At 45.5% G+C, this 16,022-nt stretch overlaps 1 protein-coding gene across 1 annotated transcript in view; it reads left to right on the top strand.

Moving 5' to 3' along the window:
- Positions 1-16,022, top strand: part of Pka-R1 (protein kinase, cAMP-dependent, regulatory subunit type 1) — a 262,817-nt gene that overhangs the window by 63,348 nt on the left and 183,447 nt on the right. The gene's annotated exons all lie outside the window — the stretch shown is intronic.

Below are 16,022 nucleotides of genomic sequence, written 5' to 3'. Positions count from 1 at the left end.
GAAAAATAGTTAACTGGCAACTATGCCCAATTAGCATAGTAATTATTTTACGGGAGGAAAAATCCTTAAAATGTCCCGACGTTTACCCTTTACGAGAAGGACGGGCTTGTTCGTTTGTTGATCGTTAGTATTTGTTCGTGTTCATTAGTGTTCGTTCGGGCTCAGTAGTGTTCGTTTGTGTTTGTTAGTATTCGTTCATGTTCATCAGTATTTGTTCGTGTTCAGTAGTATTCGTTCGTGTTCAGTAGTGTACGTTCGTGTTCAGTAGTGTTCGTTCGTGTTCAGTAGTGTTCGTTCGTGTTCAGTAGTATTCGTTCGTGGTCAGTAGTATTCGTTCGTGTTTAGTAGTAGGAAGCAGTGCATTAGCGCCAGAAATAAAGCTAACAGATTAGGTTTCATTGCTAGGACGGTAACGAATAGAAGTGCAGAGGTAATTATTAAACTATCTGGCGATAGTTAGACCGATCCTTGACTATGCGGTACAGTTTTGGTCTCCCTCCTACAGAATGGACATAAATTCACTAGAATCAGTACAGACAAGAATGACCAAAATGATACATGGACTCAGAAATTTGTCTTACGAAGAGAGGCTTAGGCACCTTAACTTACACTCTCTGGAAAGACGCAGAGTGCGGGGTGATCTAATAGAAGTGTTCAAGTGTATCAAAGGTTATAACAAGGGTGATGCAAACAAGGTCATCATAATAAAACAACAGGGCAGGACTCGCAGTAATGGGTATAAGCTGGACAAATATAAATTTAAGAAGGAAATAGGCAAGAATTGGTAAATAGGGTGGTCGATGAATGGAATAAACTTAGTAACCATGTAGTAAGCGCTGAAACTATCAGTTGTTTTAAAAAACGATTAGACAACTTTATGGATGGGGATGACAGGTGGTAATGGATACGGAGCTGCCTAGTGTAGGCCTTATGGTCTCTTGCAGTCTCCTTTATTCTTATGTTCTTATCCGTTCGTGTTCAGTGATATTCATTCGTGCTCAGTAGTATTTGTTCATGTTCACTATTATTCTTTCGTGTCCCGTAGTATTCGTTCGTGTTCAGTAGTATTTGCTCGTGTTCAGTAGTACTCGTTCGTATTCGCTAGTGGTCGTTTAGTTCCGGTAGTATTTGTTCGTTCGTAAGTTAGTTATTTCTTATGCCTCTTCGTGTTCTCTTGACATTTTCTTAGCGTTGGCTTAGGGTAAATAAACCCATACAGGGCTTCTCCACTCACGTGTTGGTCGAAAGTGATCACGTGATTTGTGACGTCACGAACCCCACGGGTGGAATTTGTTGAAATCAATGAGTGCTGGAACAAATTGTTGTTTCAAGAGATTAAGATAGCTTTGTTAATAGAAATTATACGTGGTGAGGGACATGGAACTGCATAGTGTAGGCCTTATGGCCTCTTGCAGTCTCCTACATTCTTATATGATTTTGGATTTTGATGAAAGTAGAGAGAGAGAAAGAGAGAGCTGGAGGTAGATGATGTGAACTTCAGGACTCGAACTGATGAAGCCGTACCAGCGAGTTGTTGTGGAGGTTAGCTAGACTAGGGCACAGAGAGATTTGCAAACCTGCAACCTTGACGACGGATGTGTGTGTGTGTGTGTGTGTGTGTGTGTGTGTGTGTGTGTGTGCGTGTGTGTGTGCGTGTGTGTGTGATAAACGAGGACTAAATGGGAAAATTATTAAGACGACGTGGATGATGTATACGTGTTTGTTCGTCTTCCATGCTGCCTAAAGGGTAATTCATACGGTCAAACGGTTTGTCAAACAAGTGTTTGAAGTGATGTTTGACCGTGTGAATGGGGTATTTGGTTGTCAAACACGTTTGACAACCAGATACCCCATTCAAACGGTTAAACCACTTCAAAGATTTGTTTGACAAACCGGGTTTGAACGTGGATTCAATTGTGATATGCTTAGCCAGATACCATCGGTGCGGCGAGGAAAATGGTCCCTGTTGACCTTCGCCGTGACTAGAAAGCTCTCGCTGATGTTTCACGATTCTATTCTGTGTTGAAATAGTCTTCTTAGCAAAAGAAGAGAAGGTCAAGAGATTATCGTATGTCTATGGTTTCTATCTGTATCTGTATGTGCATCATGTTTGTGTATATGTGTGTGTGTGTGTGTGTGTGTTTGTGAATTGCGTGACTATTATTTTAGGTCGAAAGTAATGACAGGCGCAGAGTTTTATTTACTTGTTCAATAAAGCAATATTTGTTCCAATGATTGAATTGAATAAGCGACTGCAAGTTTATTGTGAGGTTGGGGGGGGAGTTGGAGGGGAATGGGGGGGAGGAAGGGGGGGTTCACGCAAAGCGAGCCTCGGTGCTGTGTGGTCAATCACGAAACTGAATTAAAGCTTAATTACATTTCGTAGAAAATCGTTGAAGGTAAAACGTTTGCAACAGTGGCTGGACTTCTCTCTCTCTCTCTCTCTCTCTCTCTTTTTGGGGGGAGGGTCTTTGTTTTTGTAATATGGTCTTGCAATCACGTATGTTGGAGGTAATGAATTATAAACCATTAGATTTTAATATTTGTTGTAACGCACAAGGAGAATTGGAAAAACAAATTACAATAATTATAGAACAATTGTCATTTAGTTCGAAATCTGGCAAGTACAAATTTGTGAAAAAAAAAAGTTATCTTGTTAAGAGTAAAGGAAGTAAAATCGCTACGTTAAGCTTGTCTGAATACAGCTAGTTCTACTTCTTGGGAGTTTCCAGAATAAAGTTTCCAATAATTTGAGTTAATGTTTGAAAAGTTTAATAAAAAAAAATCCTGGTGCTCTCGTATATTTTTAATTTATTATTTGTTAATTTAGTTTTCGAATGTTGGTGTTTGACTTTTAGAATGATAAGTTTAAGACGATATCGTAGATTTTGCTGTCGTTTCCCGAGTTTCCTGAGGTTTTTGGTTAGGTAAGTATAGGAAAGTGGTAGAAAGTATTGGATTTTTTTTTTTTTTTTTTTTTTTTTTTTTTTTTAATACCTCATGACGAAAGTGGTCGACCATGGCGTGTTGTTTACATGACCAACAGCGAAATCATCACCGCGACTAGCGAATTGGTCGTTATCAAGTGGACAGTAGATTTTAAATGTATTATGCGTGAAAGGCAATTTGAAGTATATTCATTTTTTTTTTATTAATTTTTATTTATTTATTTATTTGTGTGTGTTGTTGACACTTATACACCATACCTTTTTTTACCCACACACAGAAAATACGACAGGAAATGATGAGTTGTACATGATACAAGATTTGTGAATTATAAGGTTCAGGAATATTATAAAAAATATATTTTGTGTTTATTTGGAGATTAACGAGGCCAAGGGAAAAATAAATATACAAATGAAGTCGGCCATGTTTGACACATATGTAGGCATAACTGTTTATTACATGGTGGGGAGTTATTGAAATGTAAAAATTGTATTGAAGAGGCATGTCTGTATATTGTCAGTAATATTGACTCAAGTATATTGTCGGTGAATATGTTGCGTTAGTAGTATTGTGTTGGATATAGTGCCAAGAGTATTGAGTTGGTATACTCATAAGTTTTGATAGTATTGTCAGTATATCGTCAGTAGTATCAAGTCTATACTGCCGGTAGCATTAAAGGTCAGATATCAACAGATATACCATTCACTAAAAATCATCGAAAAAGTACTTTTTAAAAGCATACAAATAAAGTATTTACCTATTACAGAAGAATTTATTCAGAAAATTCACTTTTAATTGCGCCTCGCATACCACTTTTCCGAAGTCTAGATATTCAGAATAACAATATTGTTTGTTTGGCAACTGTGACGTCACGAACGCGGAATTCCCCGAACCTTTCCCGAAGCGCACGGGCGGAATGTTTCGAATAGCAGACGACGCAATGAAATGAAGACAAAACTGATTTTTGCCAAATTTGATAAGATGTAGATGGTGGAATTATATAGAATACTGTCAGTATGTTTTTCTATGTAAATTAAACTGTAAATACAAAAAGTTATTGAAGTCTTGATATCTGACCTTTAAAGGTCAGATATCAAGACTTCAATAACTTTTTGTATTTACAGTTTAATGTACATAAAAAAACATACTGACAGTATTCTATATAATTCCACCATCTACATCTTATCAAATTTGGCAAAAAACAGTTTTGTCTTCATTTCGCTGCGTCGTCTGCTATTCGAAACATTCCGCCCGTGCGCTTCGGGAAAGGTTCGGGGAATTCCGCGTTCGTGACGTCACAGTTGCCAAACAAACAATATTGTTATTCTGAATATCTAGACTTCGGAAAAGTGGTATGCGAGGCGCAATTAAAAGTGAATTTTCTGAATAAATTCTTCTGTAATAGGTAAAAACTTTATTTGTATGCTTTTAAAAAGTACTTTTTCGAGCAATACGATGATTTTTAGCGAATGGTATATTTGTTGATATCTGACCTTTAAGTCAGAATATTAGATTGATAGTAGTGAGTCGGCATATTGAAAGTATTGGGTCAGTATAGTATGTCAATAGTGTTGATTCGATAAAGTGTGTCAATAGTAATGTCAGGATATTGTCAGAGTATTGAGTACATCAATTTATGGCTTCCTCGATTTAGACCTATTTATACAGCTTGTCACTTCTGCTCCATCACTTTGTGGCGAGATGATAAGGATAGATGTCTGTATTATCTGATGCGATATGAACCAAATTCGGTGTAATCTGTTGGGAGATAAGATAGCATCATTGTTGTGCACTGGGGCGACGTGCATTGTCATAGAAGTCCACGATGATGAGGACAGTGCTTTATTCAGTTCGGTAGGAAGACGCGGGGACCATTTCTATAGCCTCTAGGTTGAACGTAATTGTGTGAATGTTCACTAGAAGAACGTATCATTGTATCAGCCTTCACAGGGTCAATTCGTCACCCCCTGGCATTCGAGTTGTGGCTGACAGTCTTCGCGGTAGAGTCTGACTTGTTGCAAGGTGATCTCTGTCAGCCACATTTGGTCAGTAGGTCTGCGTCGTTAGTGGCGCTACTGTCCGCTGTCTAGTGGTGACCCGGTTCGAGTCTTTCGCGCGACTTCGATTCCCAGAAGATGGTGTTCGACTGTTGGTGTTTTCATTCGGTAATATCCCCTTTTTTGTTTGTTTTAATTTAATTTGTTTTGTACTTGTTTGTCGTATTTTATGAATAGTTGTTCGATTTTGTTGATTTAGTTGATTGTAATATATTGTTTATTTTATTTTGGCTATTTATCTTATAAGGATGAAGAAGCCTATTGGCATAAATATGAGATTATTTGATTTTTTCTTTATATATTTATTTTATTTGCATATTTAGATTTATATTGTATATATTATATATTTAAACATCATGTATATACATATATATATTATATATATATATATATGTATATATATATATATATGTATATATATGTGTGTGTATGTATGTATATATATATATGTATATGTTTATTTTTCAATATATTCCCTAGTTTTTAATCGGAATCGTGCAACGCGTGCTGGAGGCAATACTTGTGACATCGATGGAAACGAGGCAATGTATATGGGCCCTCTTCACCTTAGGGATATCTCGTAGGGTCAGGTCCCCCGAGCAGGTCCATAATGTGATTGAGATCGTTTCGTGTTATGTAGAACAGAAGGCGTCAACAGCATCACTATAATGATGTATGTGACGTTTTGATGTGGATCTTGTGAACGAGGTCTGCTCTTCGCCTCCTCCTCCTCCCTCCTCCATCTCCTCCTCGCCTCCTCCTCCTCCCTCCTCCATCTCCTCCTCCTCCCTCCTCCATCTCCTCCTCCTCCTCCTCCTTTTCCTCCTCTTTCTCCTCTCCTGTTTTTCCTCATATTTTCGCTCCTCCACCTCTTTCTCATTTTCGTCCCCGTTCTCTTCGTCTCTTTTTCATTATATTTTCACTCCTTATTCTCCTCCTCTTCCTCCTCCTCCTTTATATTTTCCCTCTTGTCTATCCTCCATCTCCTCTTCCCTCCTCACTTCCTCACCACCTACCCTCCCACCCTCCCTCCTTCCTTCCCTCCTTCCTTCCCTTATTCTCTCACCTCTCTCTCTCTCTCTCCTCTCTCCTCTCTCCTCTCTCCCTTTACTCATCCCTCTCCCTCCTCTCCTCCCTCCTCTCACTTCCCTCCTCCACCTCTTCTTCCTCCCTTTTCTTTCTCTTCTTCCTCCTCTTCTTTCTCATCCTCCCCTTCCTCCTCTTCTTTCTCATCCTCCTCCACCATTTACTCCTCCTCTTCCCTTCCTCGTTCTCTTTTCCTTCTTCCCTCCCCCACTCCCCCTCTCACTCTCTCCTCCTCCTCCCATTCATCTTACTGGTCCTCCAACAATTTCTGTTCCTCTTCCTCTTCTTTCCCCTCCTCTCCCCCTTCCTCTTCTTTCTATTTTTCCTCTTCACCTTCCTCTTCTTTGTCTTGTTCCTCTTCCCCTTCTTTCTCTTTCTCCTCTTCCCCTTCCTCTTCTTTCTCTTTCTCCTCTTCCCCTTCCTCTTCTTTCTCTTTCTCCTCTTCCCGCACCCCTTCCCCCTTCTCTTTTCCGTTTTCTTTCCCCTCACCCTTCTCTTCCTCCTCTTCCCCCTCCTTCTCTTCCCCTCCTTCTCTTCCCCTCCTCCTCTTCTCCCTCCTCTTCTTCCCCCTCCTCTTCCCCCTCCTCTTCCCCTTCCTTCCCACCCCTTTACCCTCCTCCCCACCCCTTTCACCTCCTCCCTCCTCTTCTCCCTCCTCCCTCTTCTTCCTCCTCTTCCTCCTCCTCCCCCTCTTCCTCTTCCTCCTCTTTCTCCTCCCCCCTACTCCTCTATCCTGACCTCCCGATTTTTTTCTCCATCGTACCCGGAATGGCCTTGTGAGGACGTCACGTATAACACGCACGCCCAAGTAGCGTCGCGCTGATTGATGTCACGTAATGCACGTGATACCTTATGTCAGCAGTTCCAGGCCAGTTGTCGCAACAGGAACCAGCTGAACGCAGACGGAAACTGGAAATCATCTGCCGTGCAGAGTCTGGAAGCGCGCGCATACCTGGTGACGTCATAGCAAACCGAAACTTGATTGGGTCTCGGGATTGTGGGACTCCGCCTACCGCGAGCTTCGAGCCCGCTGATTGGCTGGGCTGGCGAACTCCGTGTGACCTCATATGCCAACTGGGGCGAATATTTTGGCCCCTTGTTGAATGGACCTTTATGTTCAAAAGGAGATAGCTTGACACCTTTGCCCTCTGTACATTGGTAGCAGGGATAAATGGGGTCACCTATAGACCCTTGCCTCGTTTGCTCCATCTTTCCTTCATCTTCTCCCTTCTCCATCACTCCCTCCACACATTCCCTTCTCCACCCACTCACTCCTTCTCCTCCTCCTTCTCCCCCCACTCATTCCTCCTCCTCCTCCTTCTCCCCCCACTCATTCCTCCTCCTCCTCCTCCTCCTCCCCCCTCCTGACGAGGCAGAGAGAAACGAAGAGCAGCGTCACCACCGGTCAAAGTGACAACATCGTTACCAGAAGCTTTTAGGTCTTCTTCGGCGCCGATGCCACGAACACTTTCTTTCGTCATCGAGATGGCGACACGGATTTGAATACTCTGGCGACGGGGCCGAAGGGGGGCTGGGGTGGGGGGAGGGGGGGCTCCTGCCACCCGAGTGTGGCTTGGACCCCCACGAACTCTGCTTCGCCCTCTCGAGACTCTTCTCTGCCTCCCTCTCTTCTCTTCATATCTTCCCCCTCTCCCTCCCTCTCCTCTCCCCCTCCCTCTCCTCTCCCCCTCTCCCTCCCTCTCCTCTCCCCCTCCCTCTCCTCTCCCCCTCCCTCTCCTCTCCCCCTCCCTCTCCTCTCCCCCTCCCTCTCCTCTCCCCCTCCCTCTCCTCTCCCCCTCCCTCTCCTCTCCCCCTCCCTCTCCTCTCCCCCTCCCTCTCCTCTCTCCCTCCCTCTCCGCTCTCCCTCACTCTCCTCTCTCCCTCCCTCTCTTCCCTTCATATCTTCCCCCTCCCTTCCTCTCCTTCTCTCTCCCTTCCTACCTCTCCCTTCCTACCACTCCTCTTTCCCTCCCTACCTTCCTTTTTTCCCTTACCATCCTCCCTTCTCTTCCCTTCCTTCGTTTCCTACCGTCTCCTCTTTCTCTTCGTCTCCTTCCCTCCATTCTCCCCCTCTTCCTTCCCTCCATTCTCCCCTCTTCCTTCCCTCCCTCCTTTCCTCTCTCCCTTTTCCATCTTTTCTCGCTTCATTCCTTCCTTCGTCTATTCTCCCCTCCCTCCTTCCCTACCCCGCCCCTGCCTCCTTTTCCTCCATCCATTCGTCCCTCACGGGCTGCTGCTTCTCCTTCTTCTTCTTCTTCCTTCTGGTTCTTGCGCTCTCCTTCGGGAAGAGAGTTCCTTGCCCTCCCGCGCCCTCCGGCAGGCTATCAGCCGTGGCGTGCCAATGGCCCATTTCTCCCTCTCCTCCTCCCTCCTCCTCCTCCCTCCTCCTCCCTCCTCCTCCCTCCTCCTCCTCCCTCCTCCTCCTCCCTCCTCCTCCCTCCTCCTCCTCCTCCTCCTCCTCCTCCTACACCTACCCCTCCTCCTCCTACACCTCTTACCCCTCCTCCCCCTCATCCTACTCCACCTCTTCTCCCCCCTTCTTCCACTCCTCTTCCTCTCCTCATCTTCTCCTCATCTTCCACTCCTCTTCCTCTCCTCATCTTCCTCCCCTTCTCTCCCTCCCCCTTCTCTCCCACCTCTCCTCCTCCTTCATGTCCTCCTTCACATCTTCCTCCTCCATATTCTTCTCTACGTTCTTCTCCACATCCTCGTCCTTTCCTTCCTTCATGTTCATCTCTTCCACGTTCCCTCTTCCTTTTCCACTCGTTTTCCCTCTCTTGTCTTCCTCCTCTCCTCCTCCCCCTCGTCCTACTCCACCTGCTCCATGCCCTACGCCATGACCTCCTCCTACTCCTTGTCCTCCTCCTCCATGCCCTCGTTCTCCTCGTCTTCCACGCCCTGCTTCACCTCGTTCAGTTCCTTTCCCCCCTCCTCCTCCTCCTCCTCCTCCTCCTCCTCCTCCTCCATGCCCCTCGTCTTCCTCGTCTTGCTTCACCTCGTTCAGTTCCTTTCCTTCCTCCTCCTCCTCCTCCTCCTCCTCCTCCTCCTCCTCCTCCTCCTCCAGGACTTAATCTTGTTCTTAATCCACCTCATCTTAATCCTATTCCTGCTCCTGATATTCGTGATCCTAATTATCCTCATTCTAATCCTATTCTCATTCCTAGTCGTGCGCTTCACCACCCCCACCATCTCCCCCTCCTCTCTCCCCTCCTCCTCCCTCCCCTCTCCCTCCTCCCCCTCCTCCCTCTTCTCTTTTCTCCCCCGTACCACCAACATGACAGCCATCACCACTACCACCACCACCACCACCACTACCACCACTACCACCACCACTACCACCACCACTACCACTACTACCACCACCACCACTACCACCACCATCACCACCACCATCACCACCACCACCACCACCACCACCATTACTACCTTCACCCCATCACCACCACCACCTAGTTCCCTTCCTCTCCACTTCTTCCTCACCTTTTCCTTTCTCTCCCCCGTCCTTCCTGTCCGTGACTTGGGTCGTTGTACCCGCCTTCTCATCTTCCTCCTCTTCTCCCTCCTTACCTCCTCCCTCCTTCTCCTCCCCTCCACCTTCTCCCCCACCTCCTCCACCCTCTCTACCTTCTCTACCTTCTCTTCCACCTCTCCTCATCCACATCTTCTTCCTCCTCCTCCCTCCTCTTCTCTTCTTTTCCTGCCATTCCTCGACCTTCCCTTTCCTTCCTCTCAGGGCACGCACGGTCACGCGGACGCCTGCCCTACTCCGCCCGCCCACGCTGGTGGAAAAAGTCCACTCTACTCTCAATTTGTCATCTATTTCTGGCAAATCCACTTAGATCTACAGGAACTTCGACTTTGCCGCCCATCTGTCTGTTAGTGGAATATTTAGTGGAGAGAATCGTGTAAGTGGATAGTGGAATCTTTAGTGGAGAGAAGCTTTTTAGTGGACAGAGCCGGGGCAACGTCAGTGACGGATTGGGTCTTTGTCCAGGCGGGCGTCGGGTGATTTTATTAAGGGGGTGGGGGTGGGGGGAGGATACCGATGTGAATAAGAATTTTCATCTCTGGCTTAAAAAAAAAAAAAAAATCCCCTCCTGTACCTTGTACCTCCTGTCTTTTTCCTTTCCGCCCACACTCCCCTTTCCCCCTCTCACTCCTCTTCCCTCATTCCTCACTCCTCTTCCCCTTCTCCCCTCTCTCAATCCCCTTCCCCCCTCTCTCAATCCCCTTCCCCCCTCTCTCAATCCCCTTCCCCCTCGCTTAATCCCCTTCCCCCTCTCTTAATCCCCTTCTCCCTCCCTCAATCCCCTTCTCCCTCCCTCAATCCCCTTTGCACCCTCCCCACACTCCCCTTTCCCCCTCCCCACACTCCCCTTTCCCCCTCCCCACACTCCCCTTTCCCACTCCCCTACTTCCTTTCCCCCCTCTCGCTCACCTTTGCCCCCACACTCCCCTTTCCCCTTCTCTCACACCATTTTCCCCCTCCACCACTCTCCTTCCCCCTACACCCCCCTCCTTCCCCCTACACCCCCACTCCCGTTACCTCCTTCCACACTCCCCATATCCTTTCACCTCTAGTTTATTTACCATTCTCTGATTCCCTAAATTCTTTTCCCTAACTTTATATATATATATATATATATATATATATATATATATATAATATGCATGCATACATATACATACATACTCAAGATCCTTTACTTTCTTGGAAGTGGGGTCGAGTTCGGTTGTGGTTGTAATCGTGTGGGTTATGTTGTGATTTATGGGGTTGTTTTCCAGGTTTGGGTTGGGTTTTGTTGGCTGTGGTTGTTGCCTCTTCCCTCTCGCCGATTAAGGATCGGGTCAAGGCGATATGGAATGACCGCCCTGGGCAGGACTCGTAATGATGCACTTGTCCCTGTGGAGGTGACGGGTGGGTGGATGTGGATGGGAGGGAGAGATAGGTGGATCGAGGGAGGGAAGGGAGAAGGAAGGAGGGGAGCAAGAGGGAAGCTAGGAAGGGAGATGTAGAGAGGTAAAGAAGAGGGAAATAGGAAGGGAAGAGGGAAAGTGAAAATGAAGAGGGAGGAATGGAGAAAGGAAGAGGGAGGAATGGAGAAAGGAAGGAAGGATGAGGGAGAGAGAAGGAGGGTGGGAGGAGGAGGAGTGGAAGGAGGGTAGGAAAAGAATTGGAAGAAAGGAAGGAATGGAGAGAGGAAAGGAAGAGAGGGGGGGATTGGAAAAGGATCTACGAATGGATTATCGCACTTAGGTGCACGGATGTGCGTACGCACATAAACACACATACACACACACAGCCACATTTACACACGCATAACATCAGCTGCACGCACACCAAGTCCGGTAAAGGTTTCATGTGTAAAGAGAGTTTTAGTAAAATAGCCACTGGTCTTGTGTAGGTGTGTGTGTGCGTGTCTTAGAGCACAGTGAAGGGTTGGATTCTCTCCCCCATCCCCCTCCTACCTCTCTATCTCTCTCTCTCACACACACACACACACACACACACACACACACACACACACACACACACACACGCACGCGCACACACACGAAAACACACACGCACACACACACTCGGGCTCTTCTGTCCATACAGTGCAAGCAGCAATAACGTAAAAGTCTACGGTTATCGTCTGCCCCATTTCAATCGAGTTCGATTGACTTCGGGAGAAGAGAGAGTGCAAGCATATGCGGAAGGTGGATCAGATATAAAAAGAATACATGAAAGAGTGTAGATAAGCAAGCATCAATATCTTTCTCAGAATACGAGAGCCTTTGAGTTTGGATGTGCGGCTTTTTTCAAGAATTAGGCGACTTTGTGATGTTTAATATCTTCGACATGGTTGAATTAAATAGGTTGGAAGTGTATCGTTATATACGCGATTTTAGTTTACTCTCCTCGCTATCTCTTCGCGCGCGTGTGTGTGTGTGTTAAGTACACTTGCGAGTACATGACCATGTAGATACCTGGTAGATATTGTGTATATTTAGGGACCAAATTCACACACACACACGCACACGAAGCTCAAGCGAATGACTGTATGGGGGAAGATTAATTGGCTTTAGGCTGTCAAGGACCATCACCTTTGGCTCACATTTTACTTCAGATCCATGACGTCATGGATGACCCAAGTTCGGCTGGGTCACGGAAGGGACTTGGGAAACTGGGTGGGTGAGGAGGGATGGAGGGAGGTTACGAAAGAGTGGAGGGTGAATGGGTGGGGGGGGGAGGAGGGGAGAGAAGTGGGGGGATCAAATCTTGCACGTTGCATGTCTGGTCTGCAACGCCCGCTTGCACGCGTGTCTTGCATGCAATTGCTCTTCTATCATCATCCGGGTCCGTTTGGCTATCCTCGCCTTTCTCGGGCCGTTCTCTTGTTTGTCTTTTCGGGTGCCGTGATTGCTTACACTTGATATCTTCTTTTTAGGGGGTTTTTCTCTCTCTCACTCACCATTCCCTCTCCATTCCTTCTCTCTCCCTCTCTCTCTCTCTCTCTCTCTCTCTCTCTCTATATATATATATATATATATATAGGTTGTTGATCTTCTTGTGAGTATTCTCCAGTTTTCTAACCAATATTCTGCCATTTAGAGGGTGGGCATATACCAAGTTGCCAAAATGATTCATTTATTTCAACGTTTCGTCTAACAAAGAGACATCTTCAGGAAATTCTGTAACATAGATAATAATGACGTACAGAAATATAGAAAACAACATGTAAATCTAACCAATTATACAAATATAGAAGCAAATATCAATAAATGCGCAAATTCACACAAAATAAACACTATACATGGGCTGATGGGGACCGTTACTTACATTAGTTAAAGGTCTGATGAAATGACGAAGAAAACCCTTCGCTCGGTGACATATATATGCACCTAGCCGGCTTGGGTGGTGGTGGAGGGCGGGAGAGGGGGCGGGGGTGGTATCTCATTAATACGAGAAGAAGAGGGTTGGGGGAGGGGTTGGGGGGTTAGGGGGTTGCGGGGTCGGTTGGGGGGAGGATGGAAGGAGTGGGTAGGAGGAGGTGGAGGGGGGGTTTCGGAGAGAGGTCATGCTAGGTAGTAGCTTGGTGCTGCTATACAAAGCGATGACAGAAGTCATGTTGCATTGGATATTAATGATAGGACTACATTCTCTGATAAACATAGCTTCTAGAAACTTAAGTTTATGTACATCCCTATTACTTGCTATAATCCTAGTGTTTGAAACTAGGTATTCTCGGGTGGCTGTTAGGTTATGGTATTTCTTTAAGTGATGTTTTATAGCCCCATTTTGTAAATGCATAGTAATTCTCCTACTGAGACTACATCTAGTAAAACCAATATATGCTGTATGACTATTACTAATAACTTAAATAGTAATACTGAGACTATGTCTAAAACTAATTGTGTTTATGAATTCACCTGTAGCACCGGGAACTGTGTAGCCCGTCATACAGCATATATTGGTTTTACTAGATGTAGTCTCAGTAGGAGAATTACTATGCATTTACAAAATGGGGCTATAAAACATCACTTAAAGAAATACCATAACCTAACAGCCACCCGTGAATACCTAGTTTCAAACACTAGGATTATAGCAAGTAATAGGGATGTACATAAACTTAAGCTTCTAGAAGCTATGTTTATCAGAGAATGTAGTCCTATCATTAATATCCAATGCAACATGACTTCTGTCATCACTTTGTATAGCAGCACCAAGCTACTACCTAGCATGACCTCTCTCCGAAACCCCCCCCTCCACCTCCTCCTACCCACTCCTTCCATCCTCCCCCCAACCGACCCCGCAACCCCCTAACCCCCCAACCCCTCCCCCAACCCTCTTCTTCTCGTATTAATGAGATACCACCCCCGCCCCCTCTCCCGCCCTCCACCACCACCCAAGCCGGCTAGGTGCATATATATGTCACCGAGCGAAGGGTTTTCTTCGTCATTTCATCAGACCTTTAACTATTGTAAGTAACGGTCCCCATCAGCCCATGTATAGTGTTTATTTTGTGTGAATTTGCGCATTTATTGATATTTGCTTCTATATTTGTATAATTGGTTAGATTTACATGTTGTTTTCTATATTTCTGTACGTCATTATTATCTATGTTACAGAATTTCCTGAAGATGTCTCTTTGTTAGACGAAACGTTGAAATAAATGAATCATTTTGGCAACTTGGTATATGCCCACCCTCTAAATGGCAGAATATTGGTTAGAAAACTGGAGAATACTCACAAGAAGATCAACAACCTCACTAACGCTGTCGATTTTAACAATGCATGCATATATATATATATATATATATATATATATATATATATATATATCCTTCCCTCGCACTCTCACACCATCCCCCCCCTCTCTCTCTCTCTCCCCCCCCCTTCCCTCTCTCCCCCTTCCCTCTCTCCTCTCCCCCTCTCTCCTCCCCCCCTCTCTCCTCCCCCCCTCTCTCTCTCTCCCTCCCTCCCTCTCTCTCCCTTCCTCCCTCTCTCTCCCTTCCCTCTCTCCCTCTGTCCCCCATCTCTCCTCTCCTTCTCTCTCTCTCTCTCTCTCTCTCTCTCTCTCTCTCTCTCTCTCTCTCTAGTCGTTCTGTTATTTTTCACATGTTTTGTTGAGTGTGGGTTGTAGTGATTACTTAAGGAGGACGGTGCCTAAGGAACCCTCACCTTTGCCCTGTGTGTTTTGGACTGCCAGCGCGAGGAGCAGTCGTCGGTGGTCTTTGGATTGGAACTCCTCCTCCTCCTCCTCCTCCTCCTCCTTCTCCTTCCCCTTCTCCTCGTTCTCCTTCATCTTCATCTTTTTCAATTTCATCTTCCTCCTCTTGTGTACAAAGTTTTAACGGTTGCACTGTCGGCGCTTTTCTGTACTTCCATTTTGCTATTTTCTTTCTTTTAAATCGCTCTCTCTTTCCCTCCCTCCCCCCTCCCCCTCCACCTTCCTACCCCCCTCCCCCTCCACCTTCCTCTTTTGCTAAAGAAAATCGTGTACCGAAGAAATAGAGAGTAAAGAATTCGCCCTCCGATGGGTTTGCCGCCTTCGCCCGGTTCCCGCCTTCTTCCAAGATCCCGTTTTCTCTTGTGGGCATTCGGCTCACGTTTTCTTTGACTTCGCATCGTGTTCCCTTTACTTTTTCTCCTCTTTCCCTCCTTTCCTCTTTTCTTTCTTTCCTTTTTCCCACCTTTTCTTTCCTTTTTTATCCTCTTTTCTGTTCTTTACGCCTGTCCTTTCTTTCCTCCTCCTTTTCTTTCTTCTTTCCTTCCTTTCTTTCCTCCTCCTTTCCTTTCTTCTTTCCTTCCTTTCTCCTTCTTCCTTTCCTTTCCTCTTCCTTTCCTTTCCTCTTTCCTTCCTTTTCTCTTTCCTATTCTTCTTTCCTTCCTTTCCTATTCCTCTTTCCTTCCTTTCCTCTTCCCTTCCTTTCCTCTTCCTTTTCTTCATGTCGTTTCCCTTTCGCTTCTCTTCCTCTCCTCTTCCTTTTCCTCTTGCCTTTTCCCTTTCGCTTCTTTTCCTTTATTCTTTCCTTCCTTTCACCTTTCCTTCTTTACACTCTTACTCTTCATTTTCCTTCTCTCCCCTTTAATTCTTACGCCTTCCCCTCTGTCCTTTTCTTTTCCTCTCTTTTATTTTTCCCCTTTTTCCTCACTTCAATTCCCCTTCCTACACTTCTGCTCTTCTTTCCTTCTCTCATTTTTTTCTTTCTTCCTCTTTTCTCCCTTCTTTTCCTCTCCCCCTTTCCCCCTTTTCTTCCCTCCTTATCATTTCCCTTTTCGTTTCCCCCTTCATCTTCCTCGTCTTTCCTCCCTCCTTTCCCCTTTTCCTCTTTTCTTCTTCCTTCTTTCCTCCATTCGCATCTTCTCCCTCTCCTCTCCTCTCTTCTCTTCTCTCTTCTCACTTCTCTCCTCTTTTCCTCTCTTCTCCTCTCTTTTCCTCTCTT

The sequence above is a fragment of the Oratosquilla oratoria genome, chromosome 33, assembly GCF_046742065.1.
Source record: "Oratosquilla oratoria isolate Oo_2021 chromosome 33, ASM4674206v1, whole genome shotgun sequence".
Lineage (NCBI taxonomy): Eukaryota > Metazoa > Arthropoda > Malacostraca > Stomatopoda > Squillidae > Oratosquilla > Oratosquilla oratoria.
The sequence above is the reverse complement of the archived record's forward strand: the minus strand, read 5'-3'. Positions and strand labels throughout refer to the sequence as shown.